Consider the following 21,657-nt stretch of genomic DNA (forward strand, 5'->3'; position numbering starts at 1 on the left):
TGAAATAGCCGCGATGGTCCTTTAGAAAGTGCTTCTAGTTTAAAGATTCATCAACACATATAGGTACACAGTTATTAAAACACAAACGTATACTCTCTCGCTCTCTCTCACTTCCTCTCTCTTTCTCACTCTCTGTTCCTTTCTCTGTGTTTAAGTCTATTTATTCTAGTATCAGCGCGTGTATGTGTGTATTTGATTTGGAAAAATACAAATACGCAAAGGAGAAAAATATTTAAATATTTTTCGCAAACATATTTTGGGAGGAGGTTTATTGTCTATTCAAATTGTGTATTGTACCAGCATTTTTTTTTGTTTTGTTTTGTTTTTATTGCTTTCAATGTACTTTTAAATATTTTTCTTTAACACATAAGTGCTTTCAAAATCATTATTCGTTCCTGGCTTCTGATCTGATGTTCTTCTACTGCATAGATTTTCATTTTCATTTGAAGCAGAGCTAGAATACACCGCCGTGCTTATTTACAAGAGGAACCGTCTGTGAACCATAAATAAAACCGCACAAAGCATCAATTTGAGCATGTATTTATCTGCATGTTATTCATAATAATCCACATGCATTCATTGAAGTCTGCTACTCTTGTGATTCTTTATACACACATGAAGAGTAATGAATGTGCTTGAAATTAGGTTTCTAATTATTGTGATAATGGTCTTTGGTATTTTTCAGTTTGTAACGCTTCTCATATAGTCCCACAACCATAATATATAAACGAAAGGGAAGCGGCAATAGACGTATTCAGACATAATGCTTTAAATGTTGGCACAAGGCCAGAAATTTTACGGGGATCGAATAAGTCGATGATAAATTTGGGATCTTTTCGGTTTGAACGGCAGATTTTAACATAATTTCTAGGTAACTAAAAAATTTAAACTTCGTATACTGGTAGAATGTGTTTATAAAACATCTTTTTCTTTTGGCTTTATTGAGAAAATTCTATAGTTTGTAAGATATTTGTTGTTTTTTTCTACAACTTCTGCAATTTCAACCAATCAATGGCATGTATTGAGGTAAAAAACATTCTGTGCCATATGAATATGTCCCTCGTTTAAGAAACAGATTGGGTTTATTTACATTTCTGAAGAAAAAAAAGATACCCTTCACCCACCCCTAACCATAACTAACCCTAACCCTAAAATAGATTGAAATGCAATAGATCGATACTAGGGTCGTAATTATGGGTAACAATTTCATATGACACCGCTAGAAAAAACTGCCGTTCAAACCGAAAAGATCCTAAATTTGTATTGTACTTTACTTTATCGACCCGAATCAGTAAAAGCTAATGTCGGCCTCGGTAGTTTTGATTTCAGAATGTAATGCTGTCAGAATTATCGCTTAGAATTGTGTCCGGTGTATTAACGATTCTGCCAGCTCAGGGACTTCAGATATTCCAACAAAACAGGTTCGAGTTTTACATTAAATATGGAAGGAACTGGAATGCATTATCTTAATCTCTGTCATAATCATGTGCTTCATACTGATTTCAAATTTTGGCACAAGGCCTGCAATTTCTGGAGAGGGAATAAGTCGATCACAACGACCCCCGTGCTTAAATAGAACTTATTTTATCGACCCGAAAAGATGAAAGGCAAATTTGAAATTTGAACGTAATGACGGACTAAATACCCATTTCTTTACTACCCACAAGGGGCTAAACACAGAGGGGACAAACAAGGACAGAAAAAAGGATTAAGTCGAGTATATGAACCCCAGTGCGTAACTGGTACTTATTTAATCGACCCCGAAAGGAAAGGCAAAGTCAAATTCGGCGGAATTTGAACTCAGAATGTAGCGGCAGACGAAATACCTATTTCTTTACTACCCACAAGGGGTTACACATAGAGGGACAAACAAGGACAGACAAACGGATTAAGTCGATTATATCGACCCCAGTGCTTAACTGGTACTCAATTTATTGACTCCGGAAGGGTGAAAGGCAATGTCGACCTCGGCGGAATTTGAACTCAGAACGTAACGGCAGACGAAATACGGTTACGCATTTCGCCCGGCGTGCTAACGTTTCTGCCACCTCGCCGCCTTCAATTATATTAAAAAATTATCACTAAAGAAGGGAATATTTAATATAGTGTCTCGCTGTTAAACTAAATTTGAAATATGCCAAACTGTAAACAAATTTCTGGTCACACGAGTATTTATTAATCTTCGTATGACGATGTTTAAACACATGCAATAAATAATATTTCTATACAACTTCAAAAGGAACTTAGCTTTAATTATTGGTTTGCTCTATTCATTGAAGAAAGACGTTCCACCTAAGAATATTCCGCATGTTTGAGGAACATTTGGCAGCTTGAGAATACATTTTCTCGGTTATATATTTTCCATTATTAGGTTGATATTTTTCCTTTTAGAGACAAACTTTGAAATGCATTCCTGCCAAGAGTAAAAACCTACGGTCACTAATAACATGCTGTATTAAAACCGAGCGAAGCAGGGCTTCATTAGCGAGATATCCCTTGAGACACTTCTGCACCGAGGGATGTACCACAGCAAGTTGTACAATATACCACCTGAGTGGGATCAATGCAAGGTGGGTCGAAACGATTATTATGAGCAATAAAATTTCTCGTGTATTTCATTTAACGTCTCTGATTTGTTATGCACTCGACGAATACTGAGGAGTCCCTGCTGTAGATCGAGCGACAATTGTGTACATACCGTGGATGACATCACGGAGCAATAAGCAGTGCATGTTCTTCACCGGATAAATACCAGGTACGTACCCACTACTTAGGTAATTACTTACACGGACACAGACACGCACAGACATACAGTGTATGTGTGTGTGTGTGTGTGTGCGTGCGCGCGTGTTTATATTGTCGGAACTATTCGTTTCCGAGTTTGGTTCATCTGGAGCTTCCATGATTTATATAACTTTAACTATAGTTTTAATTCGAATTTTCAATTGAATTTAAACTTAATTGTAATTCGAATTGAATTATAGCCATGAAACGTACGTAGTGTTTTTACGTATTATATTATATTTAACTTTTTTATACTTTTGGTTAGATATATAAAAAAAAATTAAAAATGTAAAGATTTGAAAATTTAAAAATATAAAAATTTAAAAAATAAAATTTAAACATTAAACATTCTAATTATTTAAATTATATATATATATATATTTAGGATCTTATGTCCGCATGGTTATGTTAATAATTTTAAAAAACCGTTACGCGTGTATATGCTAACATCCCTTTATGCGGTAAATATATCCTTGCAATAATATTGCCGAATGGAATTGTATATATTTATGTATGTATGTATATGTTTATGCATGCATGCATGTATGTATATATGTAAATAAAATGTACGTGTGTTGTTGCTGTTACATATCTGTTTCAGAAGTAGTAAAACCTAGCAGTTGTAGATACTTTCAGTTGTGTCATTAAGCGTTGTTCATGGTTAGAGATCGGCCACTACATATACATTCTAAACATCAAAAATGTAGATATTACATCAACAGTGTTACATGAAATTGAATGGTCGTATTTTCATTGTATCAGGTAGATACTCCTGATATATGTGGCATTTTAGGTGTAGTTTCTGGCTTACATGTAGAAAGTTAAGAATATTTTCATTTTGATATCGGTAAATCAATACTTGTGGTTAAAAGTGAAACCAGGTTGGTCACTTATTTTGAGAAGAGAGCATGCTGGACGCCTGTATGATCACTGAAGTGCGACAGACCTGACAAAATGACCCCGTTAGCCATTGTATATATCTATACATATCTACATGTATATATGTATACACAAACACCCACACACATAGATATATGCCTAACCTATACATATACTTACATGTGTATAAACAAATTATAAAGCAAAGTAGCAGACATTAATGTACATCGAGGTAAAGAAGCAAACGTACAGCTAAATAGTTAAACACACACGCATTCACGGAGAAACACACACACACACACACACAGAGAAACATACCCAAACTTACACATTTACATCAATGAATATAATGCTTCTATGAATGAAGAAATAGACGAATGTAAAAATAGTTCGGAGCCAGACATCTACACCAAATCTGCGTGGAATAAAAGAGATTATTAATACTTTCATGCATTTATACGCTTATATTCTTCGTGACAACTTCACAGAAAGTGTTTCGAAATAGTTTCTGCATCAATGCAATACAAACAATATGGTGAAGTGATGCAGCGTTGAAGATGAGGGTGAGGTGATAGTGAAAGTCATTTCATTCATTTGAACATGTCTGATCGAAAAAAATCATAAGAAAACGCATCATTTATTACGTGTGTAATTTATTTATTAAATTTTTACATCTCTTTTTTTCTCTTTTCTTGCAGACAATAGCTTTGTTGGACACAAATTTATAAAACACCTATCGCTGATTTATTGTCTTTGTAGCAGTGAGGAGCTAAGGGAGACGACTTTGCTAAAGACAGCTTTATCATCAACATTTTCGTCCTTCACCTTTTATGTCACCAGAATATATCTGAATTATATATATACACACATATGTACACGCACGTATATATTGTCTGTTATGTTTACACATGACAGATCTTTTGATGGGAATATTTCTGCAGCATTCCTTGTATTGATGCCTTTGTCTGCATTCAATAACGGAGGATTCTGTGTATTTTTTCAAGGACAGACTTTTTGGCTGAATGGAATTTTATATAGTTCTTACCGACTACGTCTTATCGCATAGAATAGTAAGACCACGATGACAGTTTTGGGAACATGCTAGTCACATGTACGTATATGTGTGTATATACATATATATATATATATATATATATATATATATATAGTAACGTATTTTTGCCATTTCAATATGGCTAACCCCTAAGGGTGGATGCTACTGTAGTTTTTAGCCCCAGGAGGACACACTCCTCCAGCTGGCCATAGACACACTATCTGTGTCCTGTCAGTATTTGCAAAGGGAAGTCATCCTTCCCGTCTTCAACTTATGATACACACGGACTCGAGTTTCGAGGTATTGACCTCTCGTCAGCGTGTGACAATCATAGTTGTCGCCGAGAATTAGATTTCCTTCACAAATACTTATACTTTTTCCAGCGCCCACTGTCGCTGATATTGAAAAAGTGAAATCAAACAATGATAAATATCAAAGTGAGTTATATACAGTAGCGGTAACACATCGTGACGTATTTTTGCCATTTCAATATGGCTAACCCCTAAGGGTGGATGCTACTGTAGTTTTTAGCCCCAGGAGGACACACTCCTCCAGCTGGCCATAGACACACTATCTGTGTCCTGTCAGTATTTGCAAAGGGAAGTCATCCTTCCCGTCTTCAACTTATGATACACACGGACTCGAGTTTCGAGGTATTGACCTCTCGTCAGCGTGTGACAATCATAGTTGTCGCCGAGAATTAGATTTCCTTCACAATACTTATACTTTTTCCAGCGCCCACTGTCGCTGATATTGAAAAAGTGAAATCAAACAATGATAAATATCAAAGTGAGTTATATACAGTAGCGGTAACACAACGTGACGTATTTTTGCCATTTCAATATGGCTAACCCCTAAGGGTGGATGCTACTGTAGTTTTTAGCCCCAGGAGGACACACTCCTCCAGCTGGCCATAGACACACTATCTGTGTCCTGTCAGTATTTGCAAAGGGAAGACATCCTTCCCGTCTTCAACTTATGATACACACGGACTCGAGTTTCGAGGTATTGACCTCTCGTCAGCGTGTGACAATCATAGTTGTCGCCGAGAATTAGATTTCCTTCACAAATACTTATACTTTTTCCAGCGTCCACTGTCGCTGATATTGAAAAAGTGAAATCAAACAATGATAAATATCAAAGTGAGTTATATACAGTAGCGGTAACACATCGTGGACGCTGGAAAAAGTATAAGTATTTGTGAAGGAAATCTAATTCTCGGCGACAACTATGATTGTCACACGCTGACGAGAGGTCAATACCTCGAAACTCGAGTCCGTGTGTATCATAAGTTGAAGACGGGAAGGATGACTTCCCTTTGCAAATACTGACAGGACACAGATAGTGTGTCTATGGCCAGCTGGAGGAGTGTGTCCTCCTGGGGCTAAAAACTACAGTAGCATCCACCCTTAGGGGTTAGCCATATAGAAATGGCAAAAATACGTCACGATGTGTTACCGCTACTGTATATAACTCACTTTGATATTTATCATTGTTTGATTTCACTTTTTCAATATCAGCGACAGTGGGCGCTGGAAAAAGTATAAGTATTTGTGAAGGAAATCTAATTCTCGGCGACAACTATGATTGTCACACGCTGACGAGAGGTCAATACCTCGAAACTCGAGTCGTGTGTATCATAAGTTGAAGACGGGAAGGATGACTTCCCTTTGCAAATACTGACAGGACACAGATAGTGTGTCTATGGCCAGCTGGAGGAGTGTGTCCTCCTGGGGCTAAAAACTACAGTAGCATCCACCCTTAGGGGTTAGCCATATTGAAATGGCAAAAATACGTCACGATGTGTTACCGCTACTGTATATAACTCACTTTGATATTTATCATTATATATATATATTTCGCTTTTGGGTTTGGTTTGCAAGATTCTTTATTGAAAAGACTATTGAAAAAGTTGCAAGACGTAACGAAAATTTTAAGAAAGTAAAAATAAGAAATAAGTGGAAATTTTACCTGTGAATGTGTTACATTATAAGGCCCAAAAAGAAAATGACTCTCCCCAGACACAACAGAATATATATATATATATATATATAGGTGTGAAACGAAGGACAGTATAATAGAATTCTGTAGAAAAGTAAGACTCGCAGAAGCATTAACCAAATACAATACTGAAGATGACTAGTCAAAAACAAAAGTGAACACATCCCCAACAAAGGAAGAAATAAAAATCTCGATGAATTCTGCAACCACATTGAGGACTTTCCCTACCACAGCATGTATAAACAGACAGTTAACAACTCAAACTTTAGCACTGCACAATGGAAGGAACTAACAGAACTTAATAATGATGAAGATATAACGATTAAGGAAGCAGATAAAGTGCAGTTGTAATAATGGACACGACACATACTATAGAAATCTAGTAATCTCCATGCTTGATGACAGTCAACATTATGAAAAAATCAACTACACCCTGCAAAATATAATGAAAACTGTCCTCACTAATTAAAACCCATGGAAAGGAACTGACAACCAAATAGACTGACTTTCTAGCAAATTGTAAATGCAAGCCTAGCCTTTTCTATGGTCTATGAAAAATACACAAAAGCCAGATTATACATGAAGCAATGAAAAAATCATCAAAGACGTACATACACCAAACACTGGGGGACCTAACACTACGACCCATAGTAGCTGGCCCGGCCTGTGAAATACACAGACTAAGTCCATTTATGGACATCCTCCTGAAACTCTTCCTTAAACACATCGATAGCCATATCAGAGATGACTTGGATATGTTAAAACACCTTCCAAAAAATCAAGGAAGAAACAATCATGGTTTCATTTGATGTAGTTAATTTATATACTAGTATACCTCATAATTATGGGCTAGAGGCAATTCAGTTCTGGCTGGACCAATTTCCGGAAGAAATACAAAAAAGGATCACTAAAGAATTCATAACTAAATCGGTTGAATTCATCCTACGAAATAATCACTTCTTGTTTGACAATACATTTTACCGAAAAAAATCCGGAATTGATATGGATACAAAGGCAGCACCAGTCATTGCAAGCCTAACATTGGTCTACCTGGAAGTAATAATATACCAAGAATATTTATCTACCTTTGGAAACCCCCTAACCAAATATATAAAAGAAAATTGGAAAAAATTCCTAGACGACTGTTTCATACTCTGGAATGAAAACACAGATAAACTCCTGAAATTCAAAAGACTATTGAACAGCGTCAACCCAAACATACAGTTCCCAATGGAGTACAACCAAAAGGAGCTTCCATTCTTAGATATACTAATTAAAAAAAATAAACCTAAAAATAGAAACGGACATATTTTACAAAACCACAGACGCCAAACAATATCAAATATTTAGTTCATGCCATCCAAGACACACCAAAAAAAACATCCCCTTCAACCTTGCAAGAAGGGTATGCACAATAGTGTCAGAACAAAGTACCAGAGACTTCAGACCGCAAGAACTCAGAAACACCCTAATTGACAGACACTGCCCATTTTAACTCATGGAGGATAGAATCGACATAGAAGCCTTAAGAAAAGTTCAACACAGCAATACACCTTCCTCGAAAATACTGCCGTACATACCCACATACAACCCCAGAAACAAAGAGACCTTCACCATCATCACATAGAATTTACCAATGCTACATAAGGACTCCAAATTAAAGGAAATTTTACACATACATAAAAATCAATAAAAGCTAAAAACAACCGAATTCACTAAAAACGATTCTCACAAAAGCGAAATTATTTTCTAAAATAACGGATGCAAAAGGGAAAAAATATGGTAGACCAAATTATGCAACATGTCCAAACATTCTAGAAGGATCAGAAAATCTGATTTATGTTATAAGATGCTAGGGCTGCCACCAAAATTACATAGGTTCCAAGGGATTATCGCTCAGACACAGATGCACTCTGCATCAACAGCAGACTGCATTCCCAGAATACAGAATGATACCCTTTAGTGAACATATTGAGAAATCCGCAATGCTATCACAATTTGTAATCTTTCCATTCTATCAATGTGCCATTGTAACACCAACACACAAGTTAGATTAAATAAGGAAACCTTCTTCATTGAAAAATATAAGCCAAAACCTAACCGTTTCTAACATTTTTAATTAAGGAAACTCACATTGAAAAAAATTGTAAAGCAAAACTTAACAAATTGTAACATTCTATTCCTTCTAAATAAAATCATGTTACATTAATAAAACCTAGTCATTACCAACATTTTTGATTATTTCCCTTATAACGGAAAAATCCCTGATTACCTTCCCCTGCCAGGAACTCCATATTTCACAGCATAGCAAAAACATGACACTATATAGATAAAGAAATTTGAGAATTTTGAAGAGAAAATACATTTCTACAAAAACTAAGTTGCTACACGCAAAGTATTAAAAAAAAAATTCTAAAATAACGATTTAAATATATTCTTTAACCATACAACAAGCCTTTTGTAGTTTTTCATTCTTTTTTGTCTTTTATGTAATATATATATATAAATGTAAGTATATATATATATAATATATATATATATATATATATATATATATATATATAGATATATATATATATATATATACATGTATATATTTATATATATATGTATATATTTATATATACAGTATATATGTATATATATATATATATATATGTATGTATATAAATATGTATATATATGTGTATATATACATGTATATACATGTGTGTATATACAAGTGTATATATACATGTATATATATATATATATATATATACATGTATATATAAATATGTATATATATATACATGTATATATAAATATGTATATATATATATATACATGTATATATAAATATGTATATATATACATGTATATATAAATATATGCATATATATACATGTATATATAAATATATGTATATATATACATGTATATATAAATATATATATATACACACATATGTATATACATACATACGTATATATATGTATATATATATGTATATATATATATGTTTATACATACATATATATGTGTATATATGGAAATATATATATATGTCTACGTATACATATAGATGTATATATATATATATATATGTATATATATATACACATATATATATGTATGTGCATGGTAATAAAATGCAGACGGCTAGCTGGATGGATCCTCCGAACTTTCAGAACAAGTGAGAAGGAGACACTGATGGTCCTTTGGAAGACATTCGTCCTCAGCTACTTGGTCTACTGCTCCCAAATATGGTCACCACACAATATTATGTTAACAGCAGAACTCGGAGCAATCCAATGATGCTACACTAAGAAGATCGTCTCAATGCAACATATCAGCTACTGAGAAAGACTGGAAGGTGGGAGAGATATGCAGTGATATACATCTGGAAATTCCTGGAGGATCTTATCCCGAATTTTGGCATTGAAAGTTACCTCAACAGCAATACGTGGCGCGACTGCATGGTGCCAAAGATCCAAACATCATCAAAATACAAGACCGAATACTGCAACAGCTTGGGTTCCAGGGGACCATATATCTTCAATATCCTTCCTAAATGCCTGAGAGACCTGCATGGTGTGGATGTGGTTTTCTTTAAAACTAAACTCGATCTCTTCTTGTCAGGGCTTCCAGATGAACCTACAATTCAGCAGGAAACACAGATGCGGGCAGCGGCGTCGAACTCCCTTGTTGACTGAGTGCCACGTATGAGAGTTGGTTTCACATATTAGTGTAGCACATTCAACGGTGGTGCCGTAGCATGGCCGCAGCTTTCGGGCTGAAACACTTTTAAGGATTTAAGGATATATACCCATATAACGTGTCTATATATATCTATATATGTGTATATGTATATATATATACATATATGTATATATATATACATTACAACCACTCTGGCTTGGTTCCTCCGGGATACCACACTGGAGACCCTTATTTTCGTCACCGTCTTACCAAGGTTATGAAAAGCCCTTGAGCGATCAAGTGTCTGTAACCATGTAGTTGTCCTCCATCTAGCTGTTGCAAACAGTAACAGCTCTCTCACTTCTTTTGTCTACAGCTTACGATCACACATCTTGCGCTACTATAGCTTTCTTTCTTTTCTGCTCTCGCATTTATTAATCATGGTTTTACTCTGGGTAATAATTTTACCCCGGTGATCGGGTATTTTAACAAACATGGCCATGTAATATTGAACTTATAATATCTGCATATTCTTCCTTATGACCAAGGGAACTTCTGCACGGTCTGCCTCTCAAACGGTAATGGAAGACGAATATGACGTTGATGTACGTCAATTCTTTCAAAGACAGCTTTCCCTTCGTTTATTTCTGTATTATACTGGCCACCGTGGTCATCATCTTATCCCAGTATTTCTCTACCAGGGGATTAAGACCAAACCACACTCCAAGCAATTTAACGATCCGTCCAGCATCTCACAATCCTTTTAGACATTAGAGACCCAAGCCCAGGGGCTATATTTGACCAACGAAAAAGTTGTATGCCCTGAACCCTTTTGACCTCGACCACCAAACAACCTCGTTTGGCATAGCATCCAGACCCCTATACAGTACGCGTTGAAAAGAGGGTGTTGGAAGGATCTTCAAGATGGTCTCCACCTACATTCAAATCCCTTGAACAATAAACTACAAATGTTCGACGTTACTTCACAGATCATCAATACTCATTCATTGCACAAAAGCTTGATGATTGATTTGGCTGTTGTGTGCGCATCCCGGGAAATCTTGCCTGGTACTACAAACATATTAAGATATACTAGTGCATGCATATACAGCTGCCTGCGTGCGCACATACACGCGAGTACTGTCCAAATCTCCGACCTATCACATACAGCTAGCTGGCATTCAGTTGGCGTATCAATTTCGGGCATTTTGATTGGGTTTGGGATAGAAAATTCACAAAAAATCACTTCTATTGATTTTTAATGGCCTTGCTGGGTGACTGGGGAAATGTAAAGATGTGCATGACCACCCTTTGACAGTTTTCAATGGCCATAGAAAGTGCGAGCTCTCTACCTGAAAAATTGTGGATTTGTATAAAGGACACACACAGAGACATTTTGCCGTTTATATATAGAGAGATAAGAGCTAGGACAAAAATTACTGGAAATTGTTCATAGACGTTTCCGGCCTGAAATTCCTCCCATGTAAACCAATCAGGTCGAAGCCTAAAATTTTCCCGAAATTACCATTTATTTTGTCGATCCTGGCATATTTTAATCGGAGAGTGTAAACAGATGACAAATCAGGGAGGTGATAAGGTCCAAAACATTCAGTGCATCCCAGTGGATCTCTACTTACCCACGAATAGATTTTACCATTTTACTACGAGTATTTCGCTTCAATTATTATATAATTAGTAATATTTTTAAGTGATTGCCCGTTTAATTATTTTCAATCTTTTTATTGCATAATGACGTCTCCTGTCTACTTATATAATTTTGTTGCTCATTTCCACATGCGCTTAATGCACATTGTAGTGTGTTACAGTGTTCAAGCTCGTCTGACTACTACTACAAATAATAATATTGACAATGGTAATACTAAACTATTATTATTATTATTATTAATATTTTCGTTATTATTATATTATTATTATTTTCATTATTATTATATTATTATTATTTTCGTTATTATTATTATCTTCGTTATTATTATATTATTATATTATTATTATTTTCATTATTATTATTATTATTATTATATTATTATTATTGTTTTCATCATCATCATTATTATTATTATTTTCATCATCATTATTATTATTATTTTCCTCATCATCATTATTATTATTATTATTATTATTATATTTTCATTATTATTATTATTATTATTATTATTATTATTATTATTATTATTATTATTATTATTGTTTTCATCATCATCATTATTATTATTGTTTTCATCATCATCATTATTATTATTATTTTCATCATCATTATTATTATTATTTTCCTCATCATCATCATTATTATTATTATTATTATTATTATTTCTATGTTCGTTATGATCATCATTATTATTATTATTATTATTAATATTCGCCATAATCATCACTGCAGAATCGTAGTTGATCTTTAGTGTTTATATCTCTTTTGTTAAATTTATGAAAGGAATTATATTGTTGTTCTTGTTGTTATAGTTGTTGATCATGTAGCCGTTCCTGCAGCGGCTGTGGTTATTACATAATTAATTTTATTGATCGAATTAAATTACATTAATAAAATTTCGTGAGCTTCTTTCTGACTTCCTCATAAACAAGCTTTTTGTCTTGTACAGTTAGGCTGAAAGACGAGAGTGACGGACAAAATGCCTTGTGGTATTATTAGCCATTACGTAAGGGGATCAAGTCACGCCTGAATCAACACTGTCTTCATCCTCCTGGGATTGATAAAACATAGGACCCAAATTTGAGGAATTGTGCTTATTTTTGAAATCAGTATTGACTTATTCTTGTAAACGGCATTGAGAGTCGGGTATCGTAGACGAACGAACTGTGGAATTAAGTACCTTTGCTGCAATTCTGATCTTAGTGAGCTTCTTACATTTCAAGTTCCGGGTGGATGTATTTGTTGGAAATAAGAGTCATTAATGAATCTTATAAGAATTCTAATAAGAATTCATAAATGTCCACGAAAAATGAGCAACGATTCTTTGTCGGAAGACTGTTGAAGAAGATGTTGCAATTACTCGATCCCGTATCGATAAAATATACACCGGTAATGCACTTGAGAATATTTACTCAAACACATTCTAGAAATTATTATTGCTATAGCTGTAAGTTAGGATTTAGCTTCGTTTTTATACAAATGAAATTCAGGTCTTATCCAGAGACCTCAAGAGATAAATTAGAAGTTACAGTTGGTATTAGGACTAAGGTGGAGGCGCAATGGCCCAGTGGTTAGAACAGCGGACTCGCGGTCATAGGATCGCGGTTTCGATTCCCAGACCGGGCGTTGTGAGTGTTTATTGAGCGAAAACACCTAAAGCTCCACGAGGCTCCGGCAGGGGATAGTGGTGATCCCTTCTGTACTCTTTCACCACAACTTTCTCTCACTCTTACTTCCTGTTTCTGTTGTACCTGTATTTCAAAGGGCCGGCCTTGTCACTCTCTGTGTCACGCTGAATATCCCCGAGAACTACGTTAAGGGTACACGTGTCTGTGGAGTGCTCAGCCACTTACACGTTAATTTCACGAGCAGGCTGTTCCGTTGATTCGGATCAACCGGAACCCTCGTCGTCGTAACCGACAGAGTGCTTCCAATTAGGACTAAGGTGGTTGATATCTGACATATTTGTGGAAGATAATGTCAATCGAAACACAAAATTAAAAGCTCGTTTTAAAAGTTATTTAGTGGGAAGATGATAGTGAAATCTGAAGATGACACTAAAATGTGTTGCTGTTATTTAAACTTAAAAATACTTTTGCTAAAATGTTTGCAGGTTAAAATATTTTTGGAACTACATAAGACAAAATTTTTCTTAGGCTATGAGGAGTCCCTACGTGTACTAGTTATTGTTTTTTTTTCCATTTTTGGATTTCCTAAACTTTGAAATATGACAACAGGTAGTGTTCTAATCTTAAGTTTCTTCTATTATTGTTATTTCATGGTGCGCATGACTGTTTTACATTCGGAATCAATGCCCTTGGTATCTGGTCATACCCTGTTTTCTTAGATACCGAGGTCCTTTTTTTAACAATCCTTGCAGTTTCCCGATTGAGCAGAATTCTGAATCAATGCCACTCTTGTAGTTACACTAATCTCAATAAGGGAACTGTTAAGTCTGTTGGGGACGGTCGAAACCCTTCACAGTCCTTTAATTTCCTAGCCAAATCCTAGTATTTTTCCATTTTCTCCTTTTCATTGAGCGCTACACTCATGTCTGCAAGATATAGACACAACTATGATTGTCAAGAAGATTAGTATCTGGTCGGTGGAGACGCAATGGCCCAGTGGTTAGAACAGCGGACTCGCGGTCATAGGATCGCGGTTTCGATTCCCAGACCGGGCGTTGTGAGTGTTTATTGAGCGAAAACACCTAAAAGCTCCACGAGGCTCCGGCAGGGGATGGTGGTTATCCCTGCTGTACTCTTTCACCACAACTTTCTCTCGCTCTTACTTCCTGTTTCTGTTGTACCTGTATTTCAAAGGGCCGGCCTTGTCACTCTCTGTGTCACGCTGTATATCCCCGAGAACTACGTTAAGGGTGCACGTGTCTGTGGAGTGCTCAGCCACTTACACGTTAATTTCACGAGCAGGCTGTTCCGTTGATTCGGATCAACCGGAACCCTCATCGTCGTAACCGACGGAGTGCTTCCACAGTATCTGGTCGACTTGTATGAATTTCGCGATCAATTTGTACATTAAAATTCCATAGAAACAAAATGGCACAAGAAGAAACATTATGCTACACAATCAATTCCATGTGGCCACAATTGAAGTAGCCGGAAGACGTAGGTGGAACTGGCCGAAGAAAGGAGCGATAAAGAAAGAAACTGATAACCAAGCTTTGGCCACAAATTGGAGAGCCAACCTTAGCAATGAGCAATTGTCTTCACTGTGCCGCATCTATAATAGAGTGGACGAAATCATTGCCCATATCGTGAACGAATGCCCTACACTTCTCCAAAACCATTATAAGTTGTGGCGACACGATAAGGTGGGGAAAGAGCTGCGTTGGAAACTATGTGAAAAGTAGCATGTAGAGAGAAGCAAGACGTGGTATGGGCATAAACCACAGAACGTGGCGGGGTCGGCGATTAGCAAAAGCCTCTGGGATTTCCAGATCCAAACATAATAGACCGGACCTAGTGGTGGTCTCAGGATAAACGACATGTGCTATATAATTGATGTCGGGTACGCCTTTTACCCACGAATGGTCAAGAAGGCGAAAAGATAGATATACACAATCGTGTTAAGTACGAAATAGACCGGCTTTGGAAAATGAAGAAGGGAAAGATGGTGCTAATTATTGCTGTGTACTTGGGAACAGTATCAGAAGGCATCAACAGGAATATAAGTGAAATAGGAATAGAGTACCCAGTAGAACTGTTACAAAAGGTCTGCCTCCTTGGCATGGCCAGAATAATCAGGAAAGCATAATAATAATAACAAAAGTGGATGCCCCGATGCAGTACCAGGCACTAAATTTTAACGCTTCTGATCTTAACTGATTGGAAATGTTATATACATGTATTGTCTTGGTATAAAAGATTGGCTACAGGAAATATTCCGCTCCATACCACAGATTTCCTTGTCAATTGTTTGACCGTAACCAGGTGAGCGTGTCCTTTAGGGGCTGATGATATGTGCATCTCTGATCACGAGCAAAAGTTGTTGGGGAGCATCATAGCCATATGTTGAGAGGAATTCTTTGGGGTTTGGATAATTCACATTTGGAAACATGGGTGTTTCGTTCAGCATCCTTTAACAACCCTTATTAAGGGATCTTTTGAGCGGGATGGGCTACTCGACCTGAAGAAAATTTTAACTGGGTCCCACCTGCAAGATCATGCGCTGTTTATCTTGATATGAGATCACTATGTTCCGCACAAATGGTTTTGATGCATGTGCCTGGTGTACCCTTATCAGACGGGTAGTCATGATGGGTATACTGGGCTTCGTATACTTGCACCCCAGTGTCACTCTGATAGCAAGCGCTGCTCTCTCACTCAGTATTAATGATAATAATAATAATTCATAATAATAATAGTAACAAGAAGTCGGTGAAAAAATAATGGTTTCTAATTTCGGTAGAAGGTCATCAATTTTGTGGGGAGGGGTATGATCGATATCCATGACTCCAGTAGTTGTCTGGTACTTCATCGAGTCCCGAACGATGATAGACAAAGTTGAGATTTGTAACCGGAATGTCAAGAGACGTCTGTCGGCCGTGTCTATAGTGGTGATTGCGCCGCCACCCACCTTCAATCGGGCAGGTGAAGCAATTTTCCTTTGCTTGATGGCTGTGATGAAAGAGTTTGTTTGGTGGACAAGGCTGAAAGGCATGAGGACAGATACATTCCTCTTAGGTAGAACTTTGACTTCTTCAAGGTTCACTTGAAAAGGAAAACGAGAGTGGAGAGGGAAGTGTTGTCCTCGAGTGAGTTTACTGAAAGGAGGGTGAATATTTGCGAAAATGGTAAGGGTGGATGATACCTCTTTACGTGTAGACCTGTGAGTCGGAGAGAAGGAATTGTAGAGGGCACTTACTCATGGGGTTTCAGGGAAATGTCAGTCAGTGGGGTTCCTCGATTATCCCTAAAGGCGTTCCTGTGTCAGGAAGGTCACATCTCTATCATCCACTTCCCCTCTTTTTCTTTCTTTTTTTACCTTTGTATGCAATGCATATGCCCCTTCCCTTCCAGTGTACACTTGAGTATATCTTTTTATCATTTCATTATTATATCTGCCTCAGTATTGTCCTAAACCTTTGCCCTGGTGGCAAGTAAGCGAAATCATTATTATCATTATTGTTATTATTATTATTATTAGTAGTAGTAGTATTAGTCGTCGTCGTAGTAGTAGTAGTAGTAGGAGGAGGAGAAGCAACAGAAGCAGTAGTTGTACCGGCTGCAGCTGTAGTAGTAGTATGGTGATAGCAGTGGTGGCAATGATGATGATAATGATGATGATAACGATGATAGTGGTGGTGTTGTTGTTGTTGGTGGTGGCGGCGGCGGTGGTGGTGGTAGTAGTGATGATGACGTGGGTGGCGATGATGGTGACGATGCTGCTGCTGATGAAGTTGGTGATAACCGCAGCAACAATAATAATGATTGCCCATTACGGTATTAGCAATCTCCATTAATTAAGGCTTTTAACTTGATTGCTTACAGGGGCCGAGATCGTTGATGATATTGTATTCTGATATGTTATGTTTTGTTTCTACTTCTCTCGTTCTCCTGCTTGAAACAATGAGTCAATCTGCGAGAAATTGATGGCGGTGGACGGGAAAATGGCAAGAGGAATCGAATCATGCAATGAACGAGGTTAAATTGATAAGAGAAGCTCAGCAAAATCATTCGATATTTGCTGAAATAATCCCTTTCCACATTTACCATGTTCTTCTTTGTCCTTTACTGCTGCTGACTGGTTGTTGTTTTTTTCTGATGCTATCCTTTCTGATAATATACGTGTGTATAACTGTGCATGTGTTTGTGTGTGTATTCGTGCGTGCATGCCTGCATAACTCACGTACACATTTACACAAAAGCATAATACACACACGCACACACACACATAATATATATATATATATATATATATATATATATACATACGTACACGCAAGTATCGATATTTATATACATATATAGACAGACATGCACAGGAATATTTATATAAATCTCATTTGGGGATGTATATGTGGATATATATATATATATTAAAGATAAATACAGTATTATGCACAAATGCATAACGCTCACGTATACATACACGTGTATAGTTATTGCTGAATATAAATTGAATATATATATATATTAATCAGTGTAAAGAGTCTTAAGATAGACTTTCATAGCAACAGCATGGATAACAATAAGAAAATTTTGAGAAGTAGAAGATACCAACAGAGAAAAGGAAAATGGTGTCCGCACAAAATTCTATCAAAATCGTGCATTAAAATATCCCAAATATATTATATTCAATCAATTGTGTAGACACCTAAGATCCATAACTAAAAACTATATAAATCACTGATTCAGATTTCAATAAAAGTTATGTTTGGGCTTCTCTCTCTCTCTGTTTCTCTCTCCCTCTCTCACTTTCAAAATTTTGCCATCGTCCTAAAGTCGTTATTCAAAGTAGGACTTACCTAACGAGGTTATGCGAACCACTGTCAACGATATTTAATTTCAATAATCTAACAAGGGAAATGTTGTCCTCGCGCAAATTCATCTTGGATCTTTTCGGTTTGAACGGCAGTTTTTTCGAGCGGTGTCATATGAAATTGTCACCCATAATTATGACCCTAAAATCGATCTATTGCATTTCAATCTCTTTTAGGGTTAGGGTTAGTTAGGTTTAGGGGTGGGGGAAGGGTATATTTTTTTCTTCACAAATGTAAATAAACCCAATCTGTTTCTTAAACGAGGGACATATTCATACGGCACAGAATGTTTTTTTAACTCAATACACGTCATTGATTGGTTGAAATTGCAGAAATTGAAGAAAAACAACAAATATCTTACAAACTATAGAATTTTTTCAATAAAGTCAAGAGAAAAAGATGTTTTATAAACACATTCTACCAGTATACGAAGTTTAAAATTTTTTAGTTACCTAGAAATTATGTTAAAAACTGCCGTTCAAACCGAAAAGATCCTTCATCTTTAATTTAAGTGATACCTAAAAACAAAAACAAGAAACTACTCAGGTTTTGCTGATTAAAAAAATCTTTGTCGCTTGCTTTTTCGGTCTTCTTGAATAGATTCCTCATGCAAACAAAAAAAGGGAATTATCCTGTCAGGATAATTTTTACAATGGATTATTTTAATAACAAGATTAGTGCTACTTTTTAAAAACATTGTTAGATATAACTTAAGGCAGCAATATCCCAGCATTCCTTTCAGCGGGAATACTTCCGGTTGACAAATATTCCAGCCTGTAGAGTTGATCTTGTATTGAACATAGTTATTTTGAAGTTGTCCATAATCTGTGCACCGGTTTATACGGAGGCACACTCTGCTTAGTTACTTCTCATTATTCCATATAATATCCTCCCTCCTGTCCGATATTGACTGTCTATAGAATACATGATTCGAACTTTCAACTATTTCATTGTCAGACCTGTCGGTGGTTTGCGAACTCTGCGCACAAGACAGATGACATGCTCTCCAATTTGGTCAACAATTGAACTGTGATTCCAGTTCAACTGAGAAACGGAATAGAGAGAAAGAGATCAAACTATACTTGACACATGGTCGGCACAGGTGTTAGAGATCCTTTCGGTTTGAACGGCAGTTTTTAACATAATTTCTCGGTAACTAAAAAATGTTAAACTTCGTATACTGGTAGAATGTATTTATAAAACATCTTTTTCTCTTGGCTTTATTGAGAAAATTCTATGGTTTGTAAGATATTTGTTTTTCTTTTAAAATTTCTGCAATTTCAATCAATCACTGGCGTCTATTGAGTTAAAAAAAAACATTCTGTGCCGTATGAATATGTCCCTCGTTTAAGAAACAGATTGGGTTTATGTACATTTGTGAAGAAAAAAATAACACTAACCCTAATATAGATTGAAATGCAATAGATCGATACTAGGGTCATAATTATGGGTGACAATTTCATATGACACCGCTAGAAAAAACTGCCGTTCAAACCGAAAAGATCCAAGGATAGTTTTGAAGCGAAAAGGTTTCGCAGAGGAAAGTTAGTTAGTAAAAAAGTGAAATGTTTCGTCATGGATGGTATGCGTTGATAACTGGACAGGAACAAATTGACTAACCCTCAGAACTAGAAAGTTTGCTGCGAAAATGTTTATATGGGTAGACAGTAACGATTATGTCAATCAATACATGCCACAACAACGATTAGAGCAACGAAATAAATCTTTATTAATTTAATTAAGCATTTTGTAAACAAGAGCCAGATTGTAAGCAGCAAATGCAACATATTCAGAAAAGTGACGACAAAATCATACATCACAGACTATAACAACAGCGGCAACAACATCAACAACAACTATAGCAGCTACAAGAAGCAGGCTGAATTCTCAAACGGTTTGGGAATGGAGAACACTGAGCGGACGGAGCAGACAAAATATAGCAAATATAACTGGGGTATAGAAATCTACACCAAATTTTCCTTTAACTCTCTGTACAGAGAGTTAAAGGAAAAATTGCGTATGGCAAAATCTTTTCTAAAAGAGGACAGCTAATGGAACATTGCCAGCGACATTTGGGATCATACCAATTGTTTTCATAACATTTTTAACGCTTTGAATTAAATGTGACCATTTTGCGTTGAGTCTGCAGTTCGAATCACTTTAACCAAATTTTAGCAGGCCGGATTTTTGATCATCACGATACATCGCCAGCGACTCCCTGAAACTCTCTCCTGAAATCCCTGTTGGGATATACTGATCTAAAAGAATAATTCAACAATGCAATTATTTGATCAACAAAAATTTATGAAACGCTTCTACGTACTTCTTATTGAGGAAATGGAACACATAAGCGCAAAAATAGAGGGCATTAAATGCTTGATTTTAAAACCAAAATAATTGAATTTTGATTGAACTTCATCCAAGTTTAGCTTAATTCGTGCGTTCATAGAACGCACGAGCGCACGAGCCGGGCAATAATGCTAGTATATATGTATATATATATACATATAAGATTTAAGGATCGAGGTGTAGGAAGAAAGAGAGCTTCAAGCAATTCGTAGTAAATATAAAAAACAACTTTCAGAGACAATAATGGTTTATTGAAATAGAAGGTTGTGGATTTGTTTCGTATCGACGTAGGATAAACGGTAAAAAAGTTCTTTTTATATTTCACGGTAGGCGATCAGGGTTTCTGGTTATGCGAATAAGAATTCAAAAGTTAAGCAATGGAGTAGATAAGACCCGGGCTACATATGTTTCATAGCCAGCTGAACTGCAGAAGTGGTAAATATCCAAGCGAGGTGTATACCGCAGGATACCCACCAAGCCAAGGGTACCTTCATTGAATGGATATTCTCTATACATACTATGCTCTCAACATATTCTGATCGATTCTTCCATGTGTTAACAAGTAACTTCTTGCAACAATGTAAACGCTCATTCAATTAAGATACCTTTGGCCTGAAGAGTAGCCTGCATTTTACACCTTGCTTGGATATTTACCACTTCTGAGGTTCGCTCGCTTTGAGACATATGCAACCCGGATCTTATCTACTCCATTCCTTATTGCTTTGTTATCACTTTACAAAA

At 36.1% G+C, this 21,657-nt stretch overlaps 1 long non-coding RNA gene across 1 annotated transcript; it reads left to right on the forward strand.

Moving 5' to 3' along the window:
• The first annotated feature begins 2,469 nt into the window (after window positions 1–2,469).
• LOC118764126 lies at window positions 2,470–19,568 on the forward strand. The gene is made up of 3 exons (XR_004999917.1): window positions 2,470–2,574; window positions 2,725–2,732; window positions 19,558–19,568. It is a non-coding gene; the product is annotated as an uncharacterized LOC118764126 (long non-coding RNA).
• The last annotated feature ends 2,089 nt before the right edge of the window (window positions 19,569–21,657 follow it).

This window comes from Octopus sinensis, linkage group LG7 (assembly GCF_006345805.1).
Source record: "Octopus sinensis linkage group LG7, ASM634580v1, whole genome shotgun sequence".
NCBI classification, from domain to species: domain Eukaryota; kingdom Metazoa; phylum Mollusca; class Cephalopoda; order Octopoda; family Octopodidae; genus Octopus; species Octopus sinensis.